A 26,921-nucleotide genomic window follows, 5' to 3' on the forward strand; every position below is an offset into this window, starting at 1 on the left:
AATCACAGCCCTTTTCCTCCGGCATAACCGGTCCATGAGAAGCATTGATTGGGCAATCACATCATTACCTAGGTGGGCAGTTGTTCCACTGCTTCAACGGTACTGCAGCATTAGTGTGCCGAGACGCTGGCCCAATTTTATTTTAAACCAATGTCAACGTAGTCTGAATATTGTTTCTCGTGAAAGAACACCCTCCAGACGAGGTACTTGCACTACACTGTTTGCTGAGTAGGTCACTTCTTTCTTCTGCTAGGCTAAGCGAAGCTGCGGTGCAGTTGATAGTCCTGACATGTATCTGCATTTGTTATCATTGGGATACAATCAAATAATTAAAAAAAATACTTTGTGTGCTGCTGAAGAACAGCATTGAAATTACTCTAATCAGAGCTTAAAGGGGAGCTGGGTGATCATCGTGAACAAGTCTCTCGTAGATAAACTTAAAGAGATTGAACAACATATTAAAGTAATCGGAAAAGAGTTCTTGCTACTGTGCAAGTTTTATATCCTGCAAAATATAGTGTTGAAAATGGAAAACCTTACACCATAAACACCAGACTTGTAGGATATTTTGGGTAAAATTTCACCTTTATAAAAGCTTTTCAAAAGACAACAATGCAATTCTTGCAGAAGAATGGTGTTGTTACTTAATGGCTGCTGGGTGTGAATGAAGTTACTGTAGACAAAGGACGCCACACAGCACCCCCATACGACATGCACCCCGAACTTCTCACCACATTTAGAAACGAGATAACGCTTGATTCATGGGCCTACACAGACAGCTGGATAGAACGCATTGAGTGAAAAACGCATGGAGTCGAGATGTGCTCGGAAAAGAGAGTTTGGCAAGGAGAGTAGGAACAGGTGATGCCAGAAGGGGTACACCAAGAGGAGAACGTTCGACTGTGGAATAAACGTATGACAACAGCTTAAATACAGACCAAGTGGGTAGGCTGAGAGTAACCACTAACAGTTGGGAACAAATTACTGAAAGATGGGATGAAATCCAGAGTTGCCGAGCCTTTTGTCTTTGTAACTGATACTGCGAGTCCGCGGATGTGTCTCTACAGACAATTTAATTGTATTAAAACTACACATAGCTTATTACATCTCACAGGACTGCTGTTTACCCACTGAATATGTCTTTGGAGGTAAATTACTATTATACACAAATAGTAAGGACATTTCATAACTAAAGCAATGTAGGAAAGAAGTTTGTGGCGGGGCGGGCCGCATCAAACCAGTCAGAGGACTGATGACCTGAAAAAAAAAAACCAAAGGAGAAAAGAAACGTAATGTATATCTTCTTATAGGTGGATATGTACGCCACATCTAGGTACTCTGAAGCCACGTGGACAACATGTAGTTACACAACAGAACAAGCGACGTATATGTAAGTGTGCACACTTTAAGGTAAAGTATTCTAGTTGTTAATCTGCAAGGTATGCCTCTTGAATTTATGCTAACAAAATCGACGTTTCGACCCACCGGATGGGGTCTTCTTCAGGATTTTCTGGCGTTGTCGTTTAGCTGCTCAGAAACATGACTCAGCCTAACGATCTTCAGGACTTTACCTTCAAATCCTATATATCTAACCTGTAAACTTATTGTCCTAAGCCATATCGATAAAATTGGGGTATGGGATTCGCATACTAACTAAGATCACCGTCCAAAAAGTAACTCACTCCAGTGGACACGTACAGTTGAATCGTTAGGTCCTTACAGATTGCGCAGCGATGGGAACCACTCGATCTGCTTCTGTGTGAGCATGAGGCAGCAGCGATCAGAGATAATTTTAGTTCCAGGCGGGCGTTTTTCAGATACATGGGTAAATGTAAGGACGTGAAAGAGTGGCGGAGAAGAGCAACAGTTTTTGGCAGTGCCCGTGGCCATGGTGTGTAAAGTTGCTGGATCTGTCGGTTTTACGCGGCGGACCGTTCAACGTGTCTGCAAGTAGTGGTGTGATACGCGTTGTCCCGAAACATGACGTCACAATTAGATCGGGAAAAGATCCTAAGTGGAAACGATCAAAGACTTGTTTTGCTGTTTATCAAACAAAGTCGCTCCCAGACCCGACAGGAAATGCTGCTGGCAATGAATAAAGGTCCATCCAACCCGGCAGCGCGGGATTAGCCGAGCGGTCTCAGGCGCTGCAGTCATGGACTGTGCGGCTGGTCCCGGCGGAGGTTCGATTCCTCCCTCGAGCATGTGTGTGTGTTTGTCGTTAGGATAATTTAGCTTAAGTGGTGTGTAAGCTTAGGTACTGATGACCTTAACAGTTAGGTCCCATAAGATTTCACACACATTTGAACATTTGAACATCCAACCCGCTAGCGGGAGAACACTGCGATTGGAACTCCATGCAATGATCATTTCGAGTAGGTCACCTCGCAAGAAGCCATTGCTTACAACATAGGCTAATAAAGATAACAACAGCAGAGCTCAATCGGGTGTAAGAATGTGTGACAGAATTTCTGAACAGTTCCTCACCCAATTGCGTCACAATTATTCCGTAAAATCACATTATTTGAATTTCTCAGAAAATCAGTGGCACATGCTGGAACACGCCTATGCCATTATCCGCACAATTTGGTGGAGTTGCGCGATCAAATTGTCAGCAAGTGTCTTAACCTAGATGTGACGTACGTGAGCAGACTTACGGACTCACTTTCTAATCGAATAGCTGTGGTTATAGGGGTGGAATTACATGGTATTAAATGATTCTTGTAATCAGAATGAGATTTTCACTCTGCAGCGGAGTGTGCGCTGATATGAAACTTCCTGACAGATTAAAACTGTGTGCCCGACCGAGACTCGAACTCGGGACCTTTGCCTTTCGCGGGCAAGTGCTCTACCAACTGAGCTACCGAAGCACGACTCACGCCCGGTACTCACAGCTTTACTTCTGCCAGTATCCGTCTCCTACCTTCCAAACTTTACAGAAGCTCTTCTGCGAAACATGCAGAAGTAGCACTAGAACTAGCACTAGTGCTAGTTCTGCATGTTTCGCAGAAGAGCTTCTGTAAAGTTTGGAAGGTAGGAGACGGATACTGGCAGAAGTAAAGCTGTGAGTACCGGGCGTGAGTCGTGCTTCGGTAGCTCAGTTGGTAGAGCACTTGCCCACGAAAGGCAAAGGTCCCGAGTTCGAGTCTCGGTCGGGCACACAGTTTTAATCTGCCAGGAAGTTTCATATCAGCGCACACTCCGCTGCAGAGTGAAAATATCATTCTGGAACCATCCCCCAGGCTATGGCTAAGCCATGTCTCCACAGTATCCTTTCTTTCAGGAGTGCTAGTTCTGCATGTTTCGCACAAGAGCTTCTGTAAAGTTTGGAAGGTAGGAGACGGATACTGGCAGAAGTAAAGCTGACAGTACCGGCCGTGAGTCGTGCTTCGGTAGCTCAGTTGGTAGAGCACTTGCCCGCAAAAGGCAAAGGTCCTGATTCTTGTAATGATTTATATACGGCGATTAATTTCTTTTCTCCAGTGAGCTTATATTGTTAATTACTGAGTCTCCAATCAACATAATCTCGAGTTTCCATTGCAACTGCTAGTATTCAGGGTACAAGACGTAATTAATTCCATTTATGTATGCTGATATGGAAGTCACGATCTGAATAACCTCTGATCGCATCAGCTTCCTCGAGTCAATTAGAAAAGTGCTTACGAAAAGACCAGCGCCACGGAGCACAAGCTATCGATGTGGTATCGAGTCGAGAGATGTGCTGCAGTCAGTGACCCATATAAGATCATTTGTTACACAGTCTTCATAGTTCATTTCATTTCCAGTCTTTCCATGACTCGTTTCTTCCGTTCCGTTCCGCTCATGGAAGCCCACGGGCCTTTTCCTGGGATAATGTTTGGAAACTACTTTACGGTAACAGTTATCGGATCAGACGATGAAGCAGAACAATTTCTTCTTAGACGCCAAGAATTTGGTTCGTTTGACGAGTTTACCTAGCTAAAGATAGAGAATGTGCGGGTTTAGGGTGCGGAGACGCGGTTCCTTCCGTCCCTTTAAGACGAACCTGCATCTGCTTGTGAACATTGTCTCAGCATATCATCAGTAGGGAAGCCGAGCGAAACCTACTGTACTTCGACGTCAACCAGGGTGCAATTAAAGTCACTAATCTACGTTTCGGGAGAAGGTTTTCACACGTAATGAAAGGTTGGTAATTTTGTCATTAATATATTCTGAAACTTAGGTGAACAAGTATCACTGCCAAGCCCGTCCTTGTCTTAACACAATCACTCAAAATCCCTTTCACTCACATTAGCAAGTTTATGGTGTTGCATTTCACGAAAACGTAATAACTACAAAAATACGGATTGTCTTTGATTGAGAATGCTCGTCAAATATTACGTCTGTCGGTACCTAATGCAGTCACAGTTTTTAGCCGCCGACCTGCTACATACGCCACTTAAAAATTCCGAAATTTCAACCCACACATCGGAATATTTATGCCGTCACTTTACAACACTTTTGATGTATGAAACACTGCTCGATCCGGCAACTTATTGTTTCCATCGGAACTACTACTACACACGTCCGAACTGTTTCGTGGCTAGGCTCCGACTCCCTCAAGAATACTCTAAGTCTTCTCTACTAGCAGAGAAAGGCGCGCGAAGAATATTGCTTTACCATTGGTCAGTTTACTCAACAGCCAATAGCAAAACAACACTCTCCCACGTCAGTCCGCACTTTTCGTCAATACCCAATCGCAAAATAGTAACCCCAACGACTGCACCTTTTACCGACGTAATTATCTAATATGCTGAAGTTTTGTTTATGCAGAAAGTTATTTACTATTGTTATTTATACCTGAATTAACTTTCCCTTTACCATGAACTTACTTTACAAATCTATTCTACAAAAATGCCCTTTGTCCATAGCCATACTTCTTCGAAATATTCCCACACTAAATCCTATTGCATAGCTCGTTAAACAATTATCTTCATATTAACCTTAAACCACACTCACACATAATTCACACTGCTAAAACCCATTTATAACGTTTTACATACACAAAAAGACATAACAACACTTTATGAAAATACTAGAACAGTGTATGAAAAACATTCTATTATATTAACAGAATCTTGGTAGAACAACATTACTTTAGTGCACTCTCTTGGACACAACCGAAACTAAATCACAGTCCCCTAGAGAGATTGTATACAGAGAGAATGGCCATAGGAGAAGTTGCCCGTGACTGGTTGATTAGCTTTGGCAGAAAAACGGCGCCAAACGTCTCACTCGCTTCCTATGTTCGCCGTGCTTTTGAGTTGAATTGAAGTTCAGAGGACTTTTGGTAACGATTAAAAGGTATTTGAATTATTGAGAGTCTTGTTATGTGTTGTGCATGCATATTCGATTTAGTTGTATATCGTTTTTAGTACATAATTATCGCATGCGATATCAAATACGAGTTGGAATTATGAAGCGTTTTGTGATGAAGTCGGTAGGCCTACATGTTTGAAGTAAACTCGTTAGTAATTGTACAGTATTTTTTGTCACATCTGTAATTCGTTCTGCATACGTTCGTAAACGATACCAGGTTGTGCTGCATTTGCTTGTTCCAATAGAGGCGAAGGTGGATTTCGCACGTCGGCATTTCCACGCAATGAAGAAAGGCGAATGCAGTGGGCAGTCGCAGTAAATAGGGCTGACATAAATCAAACAGGAGCCTTGTGGAAACCAACCAAGTACGCTTACCTATGCGAAGTTAGTCGTTTTTGCTTTTTACTACATACTATGTACATTTGATATGTACATAGTTAAATTTGAAAACAGACCTATAAATTGGCTGTGTGAAATTTTTTATAATTCATTATTCTTATGAACAAAGGCATTTAACGAGTGATTTCGCCATATTGTCTTGTGCTTTTGATTCGGTGAGTGTGTTCTCCACTACTGGCCATTCAAAAGTCCCGTCCGCAGTTTGGCAGAAAAATGAGCGCCTTATCGTCCGGTTGGCCACCCTCTCCCTATAAAGGCTCTCTACAGTCCCCTATCGAATACTGTCCTTTATCGGCTGGTACATAATCTACGTGCATGTGCAGTCTCGTGTCACCATCTGTCACTATCCAGCACTGACAAGGGAACCTCCTACCGCATCCCCCTCAGATTTAGTTATACGTTGGCACAGTGGATAGGCCTTGGTAAAACTGAACACACATCAATCGAGAAAACAGGAAGAAGTTGTGTGAAACTACGAAAAAAATAAGGAAAATATACAAACTGAGTAGTCCATGCGCAAGATAAGCAACATTAAGGATAATGTAAGCTCAGGAGAGCCGTAGTCCCGTGGTTAGCGTGAGCAGCAGCAAAATGAGAGGTCCTTGGTTCAAATCTCCCATCGAATGAAAAGTTTAAATTATATTATTTAATTTTGATAATCACATCCACAAGAAAATCTAAATCGGGCAAAGTAGAAGAATCTTTTTACCCATTCGCCCAAGTGTAGAAGTTAGGTGGGTCGACAACATATTCTTGTCATGTGACGCACATGCCGTCACCAGTATCGTATAGAATATATCAGACGTGTTTTCCTGTGGAGGAATCGATTGACCTATGACCTTGCGATCAAATGTTTTCGGTTCCCATTGGAGAGGCACGTCCTTTCGTCTACTAATCGCACGGTTTTTCGGTGCGGTCGCAAAACACAGACACTAAACTTATTACAGTGAAGAGACGTCAAAGAACAAACGGACTGATCATCACTTTGCGAAAATAAAGAAAGTACACTTTTCACTCGAGGGAAGACTTGAACCAAGGACCTCTCGTCCCGCAGCTGCTCACGCTAACCACAAGACCACGGCGCTCCTGAGCTCAGAATGTCATTAACGTTGCCTCTCTTGCACATGGACTACTCAGCTTGTACATTTTTTTTTTTTTTTTTTCATAGTTCCACACAACTACTTCCTGTTTTCTCGATTGTTCTGTGTTCAGTTTTCCAAGTCCTATCCACTGTGCCAACTTATAACTAAATCTGACGGGGGTGCGATGGGGAGGTTGACTTGTGAGACACATCTCCCACTTAACCGCCTCCAAGTCAGGATCGGTATACGACGCTACGCCTCAAGGGGTTTTCCTCAAATCAGATGTGGGCAGACGCCCAAATTTGACCCAATTTTCCTCAGTGCCTCTTCAGTGTCATCAATCCGAGGTCCGGCGTCAGTTATCGCCGACAGGCGCGATACGCCTTTAAATACGGACAGTTTGCTGAGAGGCGGTCGCTGTAAAACGGCAGCCAGGCGTCGCTCTGATAGGGAGTTGTTGGTAGGGGCAGGGGAGAGGGAGGGGGCGTGACGCACCGCGAGTCCCGGCTTTGCGGCGTCGCCTCAGCACGCCGCCAGCCGCCCGCTGCCTGATAGAGCGGCCCGGCCGCTATGCAGCGCCCGAGATATCGGCTCATTTTCCGCCTCGGCCGGGGAAATTGCTACGGGCGGAATGCGCCGCCGCCCGAGATGGGATCGCTGCTCCAGAGTTCCAGCACAAATCGCGCGCCAACCGAGTTCCGGCACGTTAGGCAGCGTGCGTGCGCGCGGCCGACACTCGGTGTGTACTCTGCTCGCGACAGCCTGGTCCCTGCAGCGCCTGGCCGCAGCAACCGGCCCGCGCTTCTCTGCGTCACTCTCGCAGGGGATCAGCTCTCCCTAGCCGACTAATGCTCGGGCCTTTCTTTCTGAAATTCCTTTATGGGGCCGCAGAACAAGGAGTCCAGCTAATACAAACTGCACAAAATACACTGGTAGGCGAAATTTCGGGACGAAAATAGCTTCCCGGCCGTTCTGGCCGAGCGGTTCTAGCCGCTTCAGTGCGGAGCCGCGTGACTGCTACGGTCGGAGGTTCGAATCCTGCCTCGGGCATGGATATGCGTGATGTCCTGAGGTTAGTTAAGTTTAAGTTGTTCTGAAAGGGAAGCAGTGGTTGGGAAGGGAGTGAGACAGGGTTGTAGCCTCTCCCCGATGTTATTCAATCTGTATATTGAGCAAGCAGTAAAGGAAACAAGAGAAAAATTCGGAGTAGGTATTAAAATACATGGAGAAGAAAGAAAAACTTTGAGGTTCGGGGATGACAATGTGATTCTATCAGAGACAGCAAAGGACCTGGAAGAGCAGTCGAACGGAATGGGCAGTGTCTTGAAAGGAGGATATAAGATAAACATCAACAAAAGCGAAACGAGGCTCATGGAATGTAGTCGAATTCAGTCGGGAGATGCTGAGGGAACTACATTAGGAAGTGAGACACTTAAAGTAGTAAAGGAGTTGTGCTATTTGGGAAGCAAAATAACTGATAATGGTCGAAGTAGAGACGATACAAAATGTAGACTGGCAATGGCAAGGAAAGCGTTTATGAGGAAGAGGAATATGTTAACATCGAGTATAAATTTAAGTGTGAGGAAGTCGTTTCTGAAAGTATTTGTATGGAGTGTAGCTATGTATGGATGTGAAACGTGGACGTTTAATAGTTTAGACAAGAAGAGAATAGAAGCTTCCGAAATGTGGTGCTACAGAAGAATGCTGAAGATTAGATGGGTACATCACGTAACTAGGTATTGAATAGAATAGGGTTGAAGAGGAGTTTGTGGCACAACTTGACAAGAAGAAGGGACCGGTTGGTAGAGCATGTTCTGAGGCATCAAGGGATCACAAATTAGCATTGGAGGGCAGCGTGGAGGGTAAAAATCGTAGAGGGAGACCAAGAGATGAATACACTAAACAGATTCAGAAGGATGTAGGTCGCAGTAAGTGCTGGGAGATGAAGAAGCTTGCACGGGATAGAGTGGCACGGAGAGCTGCATCTAACAAGTCTCAGGACAGAAGACCACCACCACTACTACTACTACTACTACTACTAAGTCTACGGGAGTGATGACCTGAGATGTTAAGTCCCATAGTCCTTAGAGCCATTTATGTAAAGTAGCTTTCGCATTATGTTTCACTGGCAAGTAAGAGGGAACTCAAAGCTTACATATTAGGGACGGTATAACCACCATTCTTGTGCCCCTCCCATCTCTTTCTTTCTCCTCTCCATCACAGCTTCTAATTTTACCGTTCTATTTCTCTTCCTCTAACCTATCTACCTCTTATATATCTCTTTCACCCCATTCTATCGTCTTATGTCTCTGCTCGATGAGAATAACTCACAAGCTGCAAGAACATAACGAGAAAATTCCCAACTAACAATGGGACTGGCATTCAGAAAAGAAAAGTATGTTTACTTTCATATACATAGTCATTATTATTACTATTATTATTACTATTATTACTATTACTATTATTATTATTATTATTGATTGTTATAATTATTTTTTATTGTTATAATTATCATTGTACTACTGTTATAATATCTATTTTTTTTGTTTAACATCAATACTGCATAATAGGCTATATGTCCTTAATGTTAAGTAGAAACTGTAACTCGTTCAACCTGAGTATGCCTGGTTAGGTGTAAGAGAGGGCCTGAAGGCCCTAATCTTGCCAGGTAAAATAAATGCATAAATAAATAAAATAAATAAATATAACTCGATGAAGCGTAGACTATACACAGAGGACGACGGTTCAGATCCGCGTCTGGCCTTCCTGATTTAGGTTTTCCGCTACTTTCCTAAATCTCTTAGGCAAATGCCGGGGCGGTTCCTCCGAAAGGGCCGACTTCTTTTCCCATGCTTCCTTAATCCGATGGGATCGATGACCTCACTGTTTCGTCCCCTTCTCCCATATCCATCAACCAACTATACACAGAAAGAACTGCTGCACTATAGTACACAAGGTAACAGAGAGGTACGCAATGCGACGAACAGAATTAACACTTTTATTGGAAAATAATAATTACACTGAATTCACAGAGATGCGTGCGGATGCCTTGGACATAACGAGAGGCGGGACATGGTGCATAAAAGATGCGTGGTAACGACAGACAGTAACGAATCCTCACCAACATTCTCCTATGCTGATCATAAGGTTGGCAAGGAGTTTTTATGGTAGGGCATGGTCGTTGGTGCATGAGGAAATGGTGCAGTACGTCTTCTCAACGTATCGCTCACATGCTCAGATGTTCAAATGTGTGTGAAACCTTATTCTACTTAACCGCTAAGGTCATCAGTCCCTAAGCTTACACACTACTTAACCTAAATTATCCTAAGGACAAACACACACACCCATGCCCGAGGGAGGACGCGAACCTCTGCCGGGACCAGCCGCACAGTCCACGACTGCAGCGCCCCAGACCGCTCGTCTAGTCCCGCGCGGCTCGATCGGATGGATCCCATCGACTTACTAATATTTTTTTCCCGCTGTCCACCATACACTTACTATTTAAATTTACGAAAATCGGCTTATTTTCCCTTATGAACATCCGTACCAGGTCGGGTTGATAGAGGAGATAGAGAAGGTCCAAAGAACCTCAAGTGGCAGACTCTTCAAAAGAGGCGCTCTGCATCGCGGTGTAGCTTGCTGTCCAGGTTCCGAGTGGGTACGCATGTGGATGAGGTATCGAATATATTGCTTCCTCCTACTTGTACCTCTCGAGGAGATCACGAATTTGAAATTAGAGATTCGAGCACTCACGGAGGCTTTCCGGCAGTCGTTCTTCCCGCGAACCATGCGCGAGTGGAACATAAAGGGAGGTAATGACAGTGACACTTCAAGTACCCTCCGCCACACAACGTTGGGTGGTTTGCCGAATATAAATGTAGATGTAGATGTAGATGTAGATGTAGATATCAAACCTTAGAAACTTACCGAGCTTTGTGGCACAGTGGCTAGCACACTGGACTCGCATTCGGGAAGACGACGGTTCAATCCGTCTGGCCATCCTGATTTAGATTTTCCGTGGTTTCCCTAAATCGGTCCAGGCAAATGCCGGGATGTTTCCTTTGAAAGGGCAGGACCGACTTCCTTCCCATCCTTCCCGAATCCTATGAGACCGATGACCTCGCAGTTTGGTCTCCTCCCCCATATCAACCTAACCCCACCCCCTTAGAAGCTTTGTTATTGTGGTATAGCAGGAAAATTACATGTATTTGCAACGCCACAAGGCATTTCTCAGATTTAGCCGTCTGTCACCTTTCTTGCACACTACACAGTTTCTGGGAGGGGGGTAAACCTAAACAAACCTGAAAACGACTCCTTATAACTCGCGAAATATCGAAAGAAGTCGACAGTGTTATACACCGCTAAACATATCGATATCTCAGCTTTCCAATGATGTATAACACGTAATGCCATTTATTAACAAAGAAGAAATACTAAGAAGAAGCTATAATTGCTCATCCCATCTCACAACCGTGAACGTAATAACGGACTTGAAACCTACAACCGGCTGTGAGCCGGCTGTAGAAGCCAACGGGTTAAATTGGAGAAATGAAGACGCTAGTCCGTTCGCCGTAAGTCCTCTGGTTCGATCAGCTCTTCCACGTGTTCGATGTGATCACACATTGTCGTCTCTATCCATACTAATAAAAAAACTGAAAAACCGTCTTGTCTGTGTGTCTGAACACGGTAGTCTCCAAAACTACATGACGAATTTCCACTGAGTATTGTCAAGTAACCTGAGTGCTGCTTGGGGCAACGTATGGGCTATGTTTCATCAAAATAGAATAACGGAAGAAAAAGATGTAATTTTAATTTTTATAAATGTTTGAGTAACTCTGTCTGTTAGTTTTTCACGACGAAACAGGTGAACCGACTTCGACGACATTTCATATGGACATTTCTTGAAGCCTGAGGAACAAGAAAGTTCCTTTAGAAAGTGTATAGTACAAGTTAGTTACTGATTTGAAGAATATTATGAAAACTAGGGAACATCATCTTCGAAATTCTATTTACTGTCTAGGTTTTGTACTTTTGCTGTGGACGTAACGCAGTGGTTACCACGCTGGACTCGCATTCTGGAGGACGCCCGTACAAACCTGCTTCCAGCCATCCTGATTTAGGTTTTCCATGATTTCCCTAAATCTATTCAGGCAAATGCCAGGATGGTACCTTTGAAAGGGCACGGCCGACTTCCTTCCCCATCTTCCCGTAATCCGATGGAAATTTTGACCTAGCTGTTTGCTAGCCTCCGTCGATTCAACAAACCAACAATTTTGTATTCTGTCACGTTAGTCAAAATGGTTTTATTGGTTGGTATTGTGAGTTAACGAGCATTTCGCTCTCATTTAAGTATATGGCTGAAAGTCTCAGCATTCAGAAATTGCGAAATGAAACCTGTCGTCCAGGATCGTGTGCCACAAAGAGCGCAGATTCGCCAGAAGACGGGGAAATTCACAGGCGTCTGTTGTAATGAATGAGGCCTAAGCACTCCAGTGTGCGAATGAGATAGACAAGAACCTACGTCACAGGGAAACCGTGTAGAAGCTGTTTGTGGCCAGGGAGACGTAGCAGTGTTAAATATGCAGGCCTAAGATCGTCCATAAAGGGAAACATTTATGAAAATTATTTAATTCTTTAGTAATTCAGCGAATCAAGTCACATTCACTTTAATCTGCCATCCTCCATACGTTTTCATGGTAATGCCAATAAAACTTGAATATTGATCATATCTATAATAGTTTAGGATTTACTGTTGAAGTAAAATCAAAAACTTTTGAAACAAAGACCTAAATGGTAAAATCCGAACGCTTTGGTCGATCTTAACGATCGACACTCCAAACAGAAGTGCATCATTAAAATGATAAATCTTGTAAATATTAACTCTGTAACTTTATTTGTTTAAAACATATAGTAAATTTAAATTATCAGTATCTTAACTTCAGCAACAGATCATAATTTCCTCCACACAAAACGCATTGAACGATTACAGCATGACACCTTATTGAATCATTAAGTAATAGAATATTTGCTGAAAAATTTAGTGCATAATAGTTACTTTTGTTCTTTATTTATTTATCAGAAAGTACATTGGTGCAAGGCTACTGGCCGTGAAATTCAAAACTAAGAAGGAAATCGTACTGGTTTTATGTAAAAGATTTTAACTTTTATTATGTAGTGGATATTATTGGTACTTATTTAGAACGTGAAAGAGGTCAAACTTTGATTATTTAAATATGTTAAAATGTAAAATAATGTAGAGTAAGCTGTAGCCAATCACATGGGCGACTTCAGGAAAGGGAACTGCCCTAGTCGGTTGAGCGAGGATGTTCGGCGCGCGGGAAACGAGGCAGCGAACGGGCAGAGGGACAGTGCTGCTCGAAAGCAGACCGTCGGTCTTTAGGTAGCTGGAAATTGAAACTAGATACAAAAAATTTCGCACTGTGTGGTACCGCGGGACTTGGTCTCTGAGCGGTGAACAGCCGCGCACCTGGTGTGAACTTTTCTCGTAGTTAACGAGGTGGAGTATTGGACTTGTAATTGGCGATGAGATTGTGAATGATCGAACTGTGTCAGCTGGATACGCGCTCGAGTATAATAGTAACTCTAAATACGACCACTTTTGCTATTATTTTGTTTTTCTGAATAAACACTATTCTAACCAAATCACAACTGTGTGGCTTACATCATTTATGGGCCGTTAATTTAGCTCATGATATTATTATTACTGTTGTTATATATTATATTAACGTTGTATGTTTCATAACAATTTCACAAACTTGCCATCAGCCAGACAATTTAACCAAAGGGTCACAAATATCTAATTTAGGGCGTGTAATGCGAACCGTGTGGTTCAACCCCCAGACGAGTTTGAGCCAAGACATTTCGACGAAGAGGAAGCGCATGCGAGCCCGAACGTCTTTGGCATGTTAGCTCGCAGTATGTTCTACGTAATATAGTACAACATAATAATGCCATGTGTATACAGTCCTCAACGTGTTTAATCCGTACTACCTTAGCAATATTATTAAATTTGAAAGTAACTTTGTTGTCACGTTTTTATGACTAAACCACTAAACCCACGTCGATGAAATTTGCTATGGAGATAACTTGATCTTTGAGGAAGAACATATGGTATTTTAAAAAGTAAACAGAAAATCTTCCTTTAAGCGGGTGAAGTTGGCTCTGAGCTCTATGGGACTTAACATCTGAGGTCATCAGTCTCCTAGAACTTAGAGCTGTTTAAACCTGACTAACCTAAGGACATCACACACATCCATGCCCGAGGCAGGATACGAACCTGCGACTGTAGCGGTCGCGTGGTTCCAGACTGTAGCGCCTAGAACAGCTAGGCCACTCCGGCCGTCTGGTGAAATAGGGTGTGGAATACCTTGGTTTACATCAGTAAACTTAAAACGTGTAAAAAATTATTAAATTTGTCGCATAATTTATACTGTATAAACGCACAGCTCCTTCAGTAGCACAATGCGTAGACGTGCGCATGCATTGGGATAACTTGGGATAGGGTGGAGAGGGGAACACATCGTGGCATACGCTTACGATAACAGACGGAGGCGCGAGGGCAGCTGACGCAACTGCATGTACAATAGTTTATTTGTTCACGGTCACCCATCATAGCAAACCTTTTTTTGACTAAGCGCAACTGCGCGTCACAGAAAGTCATTAATAAAATCTAGAAAACTTCGTTTATGGCTCTCGCTCTGAGGGTTAGGTGCCAACTTGATTATAGATGTAGATGATAATAATAATAATAATGAATTGATGTGGCTCAGTGACCTGCTGGAAGTCTTCCAATTGGTCACCACTTCGGTGACTTGTGCCACACTAACCTACGCTATTCACCCAACAGAGGAAAGGGGGCCTATAGTTTAACGTGGAATTTGAACCATGTGTTGTTTCTCGAGACTCCTACATCGTTGCGAAGTGAAGTGTAGATTAAAACAATGTGAAATCTGAACCACGTGTTGTTTCTGGCGACTTATCACATCACTGAGAGGTGAAGGCTAAGTTAAAACGCAGGCTGTGAAACCCATATTCCACCCGGACGCGGTCCCGCGATCTGTCGGTTTCCATGAACGCGCCTTACCGCTAGACCCGACATGTATGGGAATACTTCATCAAATAGTTCATCTACACTCCTGGAAATGGAAGAAAGAACACATTGACACCGGTGTGTCAGACCCACCATACTTGCTCCGGACACTGCGAGAGGTCTGTACAAGCAATGATCACACGCGCGGCACAGCGGACACACCAGGAACCGCGGTGTTGGCCGTCGAATGGCGCAAGCTGCGCTGCATTTGTGCACCGCTGCCGTCAGTGTCAGCCAGTTTGCCGTGGCATACGGAGCTCCAACGCAGCCTTTAACACTGGTAGCATGCCGCGACAGCGTGGAAGTGAACCGTATGTGAAGTTGACGGACTTTGAACGAGGGCGTATAGTGGGCATGCGGGAGGCCGGGTGGACGTACCGCCGAATTGCTCAACACGTGGGGCGTGAGGTCTCCACAGTACATCGATGTTGTCGCCAGTGGTCGGCGAAAGGTGCACGTGCCCGTCGACCTGGGACCGGACCGCAGCGAAGCACGGATGCACGCCAAGACCGTAGGATCCTACGCAGTTCCGTAGGGGACCGCACCGCCACTTCCTAGCAAATTAGGGACACTGTTGCTCCTGGGGTATCGGCGAGGACCATTCGCAACCGTCTCCATGAAGCTGGGCTACGGTCCCGCACACCGTTAGGCCGTCTTCCGCTCACGCCCCAACATCGTGCAGCCCGCCTCCAGTGGTGTCGCGACAGGCGTGAATGGAGGGACGAATGGAGACGTGTCGTCTTCAGCGATGAGAGTCGCTTCTGCCTTGGTGCCAATGATGGTCGTATGAGTGTTTGGCGCCGTGCAGGTGAGCGCCTCAATCAGGACTGCATACGACCGAGGCACACAGGGCCAACACCCGGCATCATGGTGTGGGGAGCGATCTCCTACACTGGCCGTACACCTCTGGTGATCGTCGAGGGGACTCTGAATAGTGCACGGTACATCCAAACCGTCATCGAACCCATCGTTATACCATTCCTAGACCGGCAAGGGAACTTGCAGTTCCAACAGGACAATGCACGTCCGCATGTATCCCGTGCCACCCAACGTGCTCTAGAAGGTGTAAGTCAACTACCCTGGCCAGCAAGATCTCCGGATCTGTCCCCCATTGAGCATGTTTGGGACTGGATGAAGCGTCATCTAACGCGGTCTGCACGTCCAGCACGAACGCTGGTCCAACTGAGGCGCCAGGTGGAAATGGCATGGCAAGCCGTTCCACAGGACTACATCCAGCATCTCTATGATCGTCTCCATGGGAGAATAGCAGCCTGCATTGCTGCGAAAGGTGGATATACACTGTACTAGTGCCGACATTGTGCATGCTCTGTTGCCTGAGTCTATGTGCCTGTGGTTCTGTCAGTGTGATCATGTGATGTATCTGACCCCAGGAATGTGTCAATAAAGTTTCCCCTTCCTGGGACAATGAATTCAAGGTGTTCTTATTTCAATTTCCAGGAGTGTATATTCCGCTGCTGCTGTATTCAGTTCAAACTGATTGCCTCTTCTTTTTGATGTACTTCCATTGAAAACGTCCATCCACAGGCTGATACCTACAAAAAACAAAACTCTTACTACTACTAACGTAATTACTTTGTATTTGGCATAGAACCACACACGCGTTCACTGATACGTTCATTCAGGTACACAATTGGTCCAATCACATTAATGTGACCACCGCCTACGTTCGTCGTCAACGTGCCATAAGCATTCACAGATGGCAGATGGCAGAACTAGCAGTGGATGGTATATAAAACCTATTTATGTCGGCGGGACGAGGAGGGGGGGAGGGGCGGGGGGGGGGGGGGGGGGGGAGACGAACAGTTTAGTCCTTGCACTGGGGAAACGTAGCGATTTTTCTGACACCCAAAAGTGTATTGTTATTGGGTTTCGTGGCAAGACTGGAAGCATTTCCGAAACGGCAAAATTGGTGTACTATTCACGTGTTGCCATGGTTGAAGTATACCCTATATGGCGGAATGACACTACCCACATCTACATCTACATCTACATGCTTAATCTGCAATTCACACTTATGTGCCTGGCAGAGGGTTCATCGAACCATTTTCATAATACATCTCTACCATTCCACTCTCGAAAGGCGCGTGGGAAAAAGGAACACCTAAATCTTTCAGTTCGAGTTCTTATTTCTCTTATTTTATTATGATGATCATTTCTCCCTACGTAGGTAGGTGTCGGCAAAATATTTTCCCATTTGGAAAAGAAAGTTGGTGATTGAAATCTCGTAAATAGATCTCGCCGCAAAGAAAACCGCCTTTGTTTCAGTGGCTGCCACCCCAACTCACGTATCATATCAGTGACTGTCTCACCCCTATTGAGCGATAACACGAAACGAGCTGCCCTTCTTTGCACTTTTTCGATGTCCTCCGTCAATCCTACCTGGTAAGGATCGCATACCGCGCAGCAATATTCCAGCAGAGGACTGACAAGTGGGTTTGTCGCATCTTCTAAGTGTTCTGCCAAGAAAGCGCAGTCTTTGGTTCACCTTCCCCACAATATTATCTCTGTCGTCTTTCCAATTTAAGTTGCTCGTAATTGTAATTCCTAGGTATTTAGTGGAATTGACAGCACTTAGATTTGTGCGATATACTCAAAATTTATCGGATTCGTAGTACACATGTGGATGACCTCGCACTTTTATTTATTCAGTGCTAATTACCACTTTTCGCACCATACAGAAATTCTCTCTAGATCATTTGGAATTCATCGTTTGATGATTTTACTAGACGGTAAATTACAGCGTCATCTGCAAACAATCTAAGGGGGCTGCTCATATTGTCACCTAGAGAAACAGCAGAGGGCCTATGACACTACCGTGGGGAGCGCCAGATATCACTTCTGTTCTCCTCGATGATTTACAGTCTATCAGTTCGAACTGTGACCTCTCTGAGAGGATACTCCATATGCACGCATTTTGATTACTTGTCGCTTGTGAGGAACGGTATCAAAAGCCTTCTGGATATCTAGGAATATGGAATCGATCTGAGACCCCTTGTCGACGGCACTCATTACTTCATGGGAATAAAGGGCTAGCAGTGATCCACAAGAACGATATTTTCTTAATCGGTGTTGGTTATGTCTTAATAAGTCATTTTCTTCATTTTGATTCATAATATCCGAGTACAGTATATGCTCCAAACGCGTCGTTGAGTCAATTGGCCTGTACCACGGGCCAAAGACGATAGGGATGAACGACGGCTGGAGAAATGTGCGCATACCAAGAGGCGTGCACCTGTTGAGGAACTGCTCTCCGGATGAAACTAAAGACTATCAACAGTGTGTTCCCAACGACCGTTTAGCAAACATTGTTGCGTATGGGTTTGTGCAACATGCGTCTGGTTCATGCACTCTTACTGATTGCAGTTCATCGGCGAAGTAGGCTGGAATTTGCACCCAATATCGTAGCTGGACGTCCACTTAGAGCCAACAGGTGACCTTTCCGGGTGAATCACGGTTTATGCTCAATTGGAGACATGGGCGTTTTCATCATAATGCTCAAGGTCGGTAGAGGGAGCGTTATGGTCCGGAGAATGTTTTCATGGCTTTCCAGTGGATCAATGCAAGTGAATATCTGTCCTTGAGGACCATATCCACCCTTACATGCAGTTTGTTTTTTTCCCGTCAAGACAACATCTACCAGCAAGACATTTATAATTTGGTGGTGCACCACAGTTTATGGTAAACTCTACTTTACTTGTAACTGCTAGGCTACCTGAAGATAATATTGGAAACATCTAGACTGTCTATTTTCTATTATATACATTATTTTGTTTAGATGATATTAATATCGGGTCTCCAGGCGAAACATAAAGTTATCTCGACGTCAAGATAACCTTATGTACCAGCTGAATATCATCAATTACTACGCTGGGAAAGCTTACAGAACCATATTATTTTGTTTAGGATGTGGCGGCGTGCATGCTACTAACTTGTCTCGTCGCGTTAAATGAAGCAGCTTCTTTCATTTAATGTTAATCGAAGAATTTAATGAACTGGTGTTTTTAGTCTTAACTACTGCAAGCTATCGTTTATTTGCGCCTTCCTGCTGTCTGTTGAGACCCCAACGGCAACGAAAGATACAGGTACAAACTGCGTGTCCGCTCATACCTCATGACGCAGATATTTAAGCTCTCTTTACATACCTTCCACGAGGATAATCAAGTTGTTGTGCCCTCACCTATAAAGTTCTTGTCCACTCAGCATTATTGACAATTGCAATTAGAATAATTAATATTCACACTGTCTCCAATATGATGACCATTCTTGTTGTAGTTATGGAAATGAGTCGTTAAAATTATTGTTCTTACTTCCGCGCATTGAAGTGCTAAAACGTTCTCAGTTGTAAACAAATAGTTTCAAAAAGTTCTGGTTAAAAGTTAGATTGGGATTGTTATAAATCATCGTTTAGACACAGGTTCTCGATTAGGAATGACCTCATGTACATCTTTGCTTTTCGCTATGTGGCGGTCACTAAGTAAATAGACAACAATGAAGTCAGTGTGTTAAGCTCTTACGAATATCACTGTTTGTTATTCTCGTTCCTGCAGTCGTGTTGATACAAGGAAACGCCCACATAAATTTCTCTGAATCGGCTTGATGTATACCTCACACATTTCATAGAGTAAATGAACTCAGTCTGTTTGATTTAAAACATTATTACGAAACCCTTGCCATACGGAGTTCTATTTACACACGTTCCACACAGGTAATTAAGTTGTTATGTTCTCGCCAGTGAAGTTCTCGTGAACTCCGCATTACTGACAATCGCAATTACAAGCTCCTTTGATCACGCTCTTCGACTTGTCTGTGGAATTTTCACTTGAATTTTACTGCTTTAATATTTATCGTTTGATCTCTACTCCATGCATTCTTCCACACGAAGTAACTGAACTCATACACTTTCAAATCATCTTTCACAAGAAACACACATTGCCTCTCAGTTCTTCTCCATAACCCTAATATCGTAAGGTACTTAAATGAATAAATAATAATCATCATCTTTTAAAACTGATTATGCCTTTCAGCGTTCAGTCTGGAGCATAGCCCCCTTATAAAATTCCTCCATGATCCCCTATTCAGTGCTAACATTGGTGCCTCTTCTGATGTTAAACCTATTACTTCAAAATCATTCTTAACCGATTCCAGGTACCTTGTCCTTGGTCTGCCCCGACTCCTCCTACCCTCTACTGCTGAACCCATGAGTCTCTTGGGTAACCTTGCTTCTCCCATACGTGTAACATGACCGCACCATCTAAGCCTGTTCATGCTGACTTTTACATCTATAGAGTTCATTCCCAGTTTTTCTTTGATTTCCTCATTGTGGACACCCTCCTGCCATTGTTCTCATCAACTAGTACCTACAATCATCCTAGCTACTTTCATATCCGGAACCTCAACATTGTTGATAAGGTAACCTGAATACACCCAGCTTTCGCTCCCATACAACAAAGTTGGTCGAAAGATTGAACGGTGCACAGATAACTTAGTCTTGGTACTGACTTCCTTCTTGCAAAAGAGAGTACATCGTAGCTGCGCGCTCATTGCATTAGTTTTGCTACACCTCGCTTCCAGTTCCTTCACTAAGTTGCCATCCTGCGAGAATATGCATCCTAAGTAATTGAAACCGTCCACCTGTTCTAACTTTGTTCGTCCTATTTGGCACTCAATCCGTTTATATTTCTTTCCCACTGACATTACTTTCGTTTTGGAGATGCTAATCTTCATACCATAGTCCTTACATTTCTGATCTAGCACTGAAACATTACTTTGCAAACTTTCAATCGAATCTGCCATCACAACTAAGTCGTCCGCATATGCAAGGCTGCTTATTTTTTGTTCACATATCTTGATCTCACCCAGCCAGTCTATTGTTTTCAACATATGATCCATAAATAATATGAACAACAGTGGAGACAGGTTGCAGCCTTGTCTTACCCCTGAAACTACTCTGAACCATGAACTCAATTTCAATTTACCGTCAACTCTAACTGCTGCCTGACTATCCATGTAAAGACCTTTAATTGCTTGCAAAAGTTTGCCTCCTATTCCATAATCCCTTAGAACAGACAATAACTTCCTCCTAGGAACCCGGTCATATGCCTTTTCTAGATCTACAAAGCATAGATACAATTCCCTGTTCCGCTCATAAGACTTCTCCATTATTTGCCGTAAGCTAAAGATCTGGCCCTGACAACCTCTAAGAGGCCTAAACCCACACTTATTTTCATCCAAATGGTCCTCAACTAATACTCGGACTTTTTTTTTTTTCAACAATACTTGAGAAGATTTTACCCACTACGCTGATTAAAGAAATACCTCTGTAGTTGTTACAATCTTTTCTGTTTCCATGTTTAAAGATTGGTGTGATTACTGCTTTTGTCCAGTCTGATGGAACCTGTCCCGACTCCCAGGCCATTTCAATTATCCTGTGTAGCCATTTAAGACCTGACGTTCCACTGTATTTGATGAGTTCCGACTTAATTTAATCCACCCCAGCTGCTTTATTGCACTACAATCTATTGACCATTTTCTCCACTTCCTCAAATGTGATCCTATTTACATCATCATTCCTATCCCATTCTACCTCGAAATCTGAAACATTACTGATCGTATTTTCACCTACATTGAGATACTCTTCAAAATATTCCCTCCATCGGCCCAAGGCATCCACAGAATTCACCAGCAGTTTTCCTGACCTGTCCAAAATACTTGTCATTTCCTTCTTACCTCCCTTTCGAAGACCGCTAATTACACTCCAAAATGGTTTTCCAGCAGCTTGACCCATAGTCTCCAACCTGTTTCGAAAGTCTTCCCAAGATTTCTTCTTGGATGCTGCAATTATCTGTTTGGGTTTGTTTCTTTCTTCAACATAACTTTCTCTGTCTACCTGAGTTCTAGTATGTAGCCGTTTTTGATACGGCTTCTTTTTCCTTTTACAGGCTTCATTGACTGTGTCATTCCACCAAGCTGTTTGCTTCATCCTACTTTTACACACTACTGTTCCAAATCATTCTTTAGCCACTTCTAGTGCTGTGTCCCTGTACCTTGTCCATTCCTTTTCCAATGACTGTAATTTACTACATTCAACTAACTGGTGCCTTTCTGAGATCGCTGTTATGTACTTGTGCCTGATTTCCTTATCCTGAAGTTTCTCCACTCTTATCCTCCTACATATAGACCTGACCTCCTGCACTTTCGGACTCACAATTTCAATTTCACTGCAGATTAAATAATGATCAGTGTCATCAAAGAATGCCCTGAATACACGTGTGTCCCTCACAGCCTTCCTGAATTCCTCATTTGTTATTATATAGTCAATAACAGATCTGGTTCCCTTGCCTTCCCAAGTGTACCGGTGAATGTTCTCATGTTTAAAAAAAGAGTTTGTGATTACTAAACCCATACTTGCACAGAAATCCAAGAGTTGTTTCCCGTTCCTCTTGGCCTCCATATCCTCTCCAAATTTACCCATAACCTTTTTATACCCTTCTGTTCGATTTCCAATCCTGGCAATAAAATCACCCATGAGCAGAACACTGTCCTTGTCCTTTACTCTAACAACTACATCACTTAGTGCCTCATAAGAACTATCCATCTGATCTTGATCTGTCCCTTCACAATGCGAATATACTGACACAATCCTAATTTCCTTGCTAGACACTGTCAAATCTATCCACATGAGCCGTTCGTTTACATACCTTACTGCAACTACGCTGGGTTCCATTTCTTTCCTGATGTCAAGCCCTACACCCCATTGTGCTATTCCTGCTTTGACTCCTGACAGGTAGACCTTGTATTCTCCCACTTCCTCTTCTTTCTCGCCCCTAACCCGAATATCACTAACAGCTAAAACGTCCAGCCCCATCTTACTTGCAGCTTCTGCCAGCTCTACCTTCTTCCCAGAGTAGCCCCCATTGATATTAATAGCTCCCCATCTCATTACCATTTGTTTGCCAAGTCGTATCTTAGGAGTCCCTGGTTTGTCAGTTAGAGGTGGGACTCCGTCACCTCCAAAGGTCCTAGGCATTTTGCTCTGATTGTTGCCAGCATCATATTTAAAGTATCGGGGAAGCAGGTTGCTAGCCTTACTTGCCCCGAGTCCCATTGAGTTTTACCCCTAACGGTTGAGGGACTAACCGGTGGATTTGGTAGTCTTTGCCGTGTGAGCACAAAGGTGACCACGACTCAGAATGTGTCCGAGATGCCCAGCCTTCTTCCAAAGTAACTGGTTTCCCGACTGTCAGGACCACTTACTTGGCCACTCATACGTTGCCCGTGGTTCATAAACTAGGACATGACTACAGGAACCCACACCATGAACCACATGAATAAATAAAAGAAAAGAAAATAAAACATGGGGAAAAACCTTTCGCCTCACAGCTATCTATGAATTCCAGATATAAGCAATCTGGGAGTTCAGTACAGCCGAGTAGGCTGCGCCGTTACTCCAGTCACGAACGAGGCAAACTGCTTCGTGTACAGTCTATCAACAAGCTTCCAAGGCGGTGGTCTTCCAACTTTATGGTTCCACGGCTCCTTTGAACTAAACACAATCACTCGCGGCTCCTTTCGCACACGACACACGACTCAAAGTGGAGGGTAAATAAATTTCAAATTGGAAAAAAATGACAAACAATAATTATTCTTTTATTAAGAGTCGACCTCTTTAATCTGTTAATATTATTATATCTTATTTTCGCAAAGAAATCAATGGAAAGTATTATTTTACTTCTTCATCATCAGCTCTTCAGATCGCAGCTCAAGACTGGAAACTCTGATTCGCATGTATGCGGTCGATATTTCGTGCCGATTACTGCCGATTCTGAAAACTATACCTGACATAAGTACATTGTTGCAAAAGCTATCATAACCCGTCGGGGCTTGTTACCTACCAGCCGATACTCCTGTTTGCCGAAGCTTAAAAGCAGTAATGAGGAAATGAACTTTGATTTCAATATGGAGTCTGATGCAACAGCTATAAATTCGTCTTTTTCCTTAATGGTAAGTGTTGAAGCAAGTTCTGTACGGTCAGGATTTTTCTATTCAGTTATCTTGAACAACTTCATCTGGAAGGTAGCTGAGAAAGAAATCATGAGTTCGGTTAAACTGTCCACAGACACAAACTTCAGTTCCGCGCTCAATTGAAAGTCATTGTCTTCTGGAACCATGTGAAGGACAGGAAAGCCGTAGGGTATATGTAAGTCATCCAGCTTTTTCTTCCACGATATCTGAGGGTTGAAATTTTGTCTGACAGTTGCTGAATGTTGGTCTTATTACCTTGAAGGGATACATTATATGACCCGTGTTTTTCAGAAATGTAACAGATTACGCTAGCTTCAGAAAAAAGTCGCTGTTAACGAACTTCTCCAAACTCAAATGTTTCTCTTGAGTAAAGTAAAAGTTTATCCCCGCATTCATACAACTTTTTGAAGACATTTCCTTCCTGAAAGCCAGCGAGAGTTAATGTTATAGATTTACGAAACCTGCTCACTCCCAATATCAATAGATTTGTTGGAAAGACGTCGAGTCAAATGGCCGCCTTCTAATGAAGTTCCCCACTTTGGCCACTTATTGAAGAATCACATAAATGCCAGGGCTCATACTTTTTTATGTCAGTGCATCTCTGTGGATAAGACAGTGTGTTCAAATAGCAAAACGAGCGTCTTTTACAGATCGGAGCTTGCAGTCCCACTAACAGCCTCTCTCCGTCAACACGTGCACACAATTCTCCAAATTAGTGTCATTTCTTCGACAAAATAGCGTAGTATTTCAAAAGCATCTATTGCTTTGGTTCCAAGAATCATTTACCTAAGGAGAATTAAATCTACATAAAAATTTTCTAACGTATAAATGGAACAGAACAAAGGGAATGCACATAAATGTGGCTTTTCATCCAAGGGAATAGCAAAATCACCATTTTCTTTTAGTTTTCAACCAACTGATAATTAATGTCAGCAATACTGAGTATTTGACTGCTAATAGTGTTGTCTGACAAGGCAGTGCGTACTAGTTTCTTGGCAGATGGCCCAATTATCATGAAAGATACCATGTCAAGAGCAGCTAGTAAAATAAGGTGATCCGCTATCGTGAGAACCTTCGTACTCTTTGCTGCACAGCAGGCAGCTTTGAAGAATGAATGAAGAATATTTGTAGAAGTCGTACCGAAAGTTGATTTATAGTTCTGTCAATTTTTCAACTTGTCGGAGATGTATACTCATGATTTATTTACCGAAGCCAAAATGTTGCATTTTATTAGGAAGCTTGCTTTGAGCAGCTAGGACTTTGAAACAAATGATACACTATGGTCGTTTTTCATTCTAAACAGCACTCCGCCGAAAATCGAGATTCTACATATACATCTACATCCATACTCCGCAAGCCACCCTTCTATTCTAGCCTCGTATTGTTCGTGGAAAGAAGGATTGTCGGTATGCTTCTGTGTGGGCGCTAATGTCTCTGATTTTATCCTCATGGTCTCTTCCCGAGATATACGTAGGAAGGAGCAATATACTGCTTGACTCTTCGGTGAATGTATGTTCTCGAAACTTTAACAAAAGCCTGTACCTAGCTACTGAGCGTCTCTTCTGCAGAATCTTCCACTGGAGTTTATCTATCATCTCCGTAACGCTTTCGCGATTACTAAATGATCCTGTAACGAATCGCGCTGCTCTTCGTTGGAACTTCTCAATCTCTTCTATCAACCCTATCTGGTGCGGATCCCACACTGCTGAGCAGTATTCAAGCAGTGGGCGAACAAGCGTACTGTAACCTAACTGTCGGCAGTATTACTACATTTTCGTCTACTCATGTCTTTAGAACTGCTTAATACATTTGACATATTTCGTTCCACGGCTATATTTAAAATTATCCGAGCTGACAAAAATGCAAATCAGAGAAGGCAGATTACAACTAAAAGCGATCTTCATTCGACAAAATTAACCTCCAACTGGTTATTGTCGAATAGAAAGAAACAAGTAAATCCGCTGTCCTTTGAAAAATTAAACTACCAGGTATGAAACAGTTTCAAAAGGGTGATTACTGTACAAATGAGTTAATGTGTTAAATACTTGTTGTTAAGAATGTAGGCGAGATGAAGTCTGTAAATTGTTTTAAATTATCTTTAAAGTTAATTGGAAGACGCGAAGCGCTCTCATTGTGAAACACTGGACGAACATAGTGTGGGTAATTTGCACTACGTTATAAACAAAAACCAGTTTTTCCCGCGTCCTTACGTATATGATCTCGTATCTGCTGAACAATGTCTTGTTTAATGGCGTAATTTTTCAGGCACATTCACTGGTATTTCTGACTACTGATACAAACTGTATTGCGAAGAGTCGGTGGTGCAGAAGTTGACTATTAGAACGTCGTGTATGATGCTAATCATCATTTTGTGGAGGAAATCAGCGAGAAAAACTTTCGCAAGAGTTTGAAATTATGGGTAAAGTTTGTGACAAGTCGCTAAGTCTCCTGACTCTTGAATACTGGGTGAACAAGTTCCGGAAATTTGCGCCTCATCAGTTTCTCTGCCTCAAGAAAGATACGCAGTTTCTGACCGTAATACCTGTCTTGTTGTGTTAAACATCTGATTGGTTTGTTAATTTGGAGAGCGGACTAACCAGCGGATCATCGGTGCCATCGGATTAGAAAAGAATGGAGAAGGAAATAGGCAGTGCCCCTTCACAGGAACCATCCCGGCATTTATCTGAAGCGATTTAGGCAATCACGGGAAACCTAAATCAGGATGACCGGACGTGGAGTTCAACCGTTTTCCTCCCAAATGCGAGTCCAGCGACGTAACCACTGCGCCACATCGCTCGGTGTTAAACTTTTGACATTGGAGTATACCCGTAAGTGAGTAGATTAGACCAGCATTTTAGAATTTTGAATTCGGTCAATAATCACGCGAAATATGGAAAATAAAATTTTTCTTGCTTCTGGAAGCCAAGAACCTGCAACTAGGTGTGGTGTCC

At 43.2% G+C, this 26,921-nt stretch overlaps 1 protein-coding gene and 1 non-coding gene across 2 annotated transcripts in view; one reads left to right on the forward strand and one right to left on the reverse strand.

Moving 5' to 3' along the window:
- The window catches only part of LOC126266677 (lachesin-like), an 890,041-nt gene that overhangs the window by 49,383 nt on the left and 813,737 nt on the right, over positions 1–26,921 (forward strand). The window lies entirely within an intron of this gene.
- Trnas-cga (transfer RNA serine (anticodon CGA)) lies at positions 2,797–2,871 on the reverse strand. Its single transcript has one exon. It is a non-coding gene; the product is annotated as a tRNA-Ser (tRNA).

The sequence above is a fragment of the Schistocerca gregaria genome, chromosome 4 (assembly GCF_023897955.1).
Source record: "Schistocerca gregaria isolate iqSchGreg1 chromosome 4, iqSchGreg1.2, whole genome shotgun sequence".
NCBI classification, from domain to species: domain Eukaryota; kingdom Metazoa; phylum Arthropoda; class Insecta; order Orthoptera; family Acrididae; genus Schistocerca; species Schistocerca gregaria.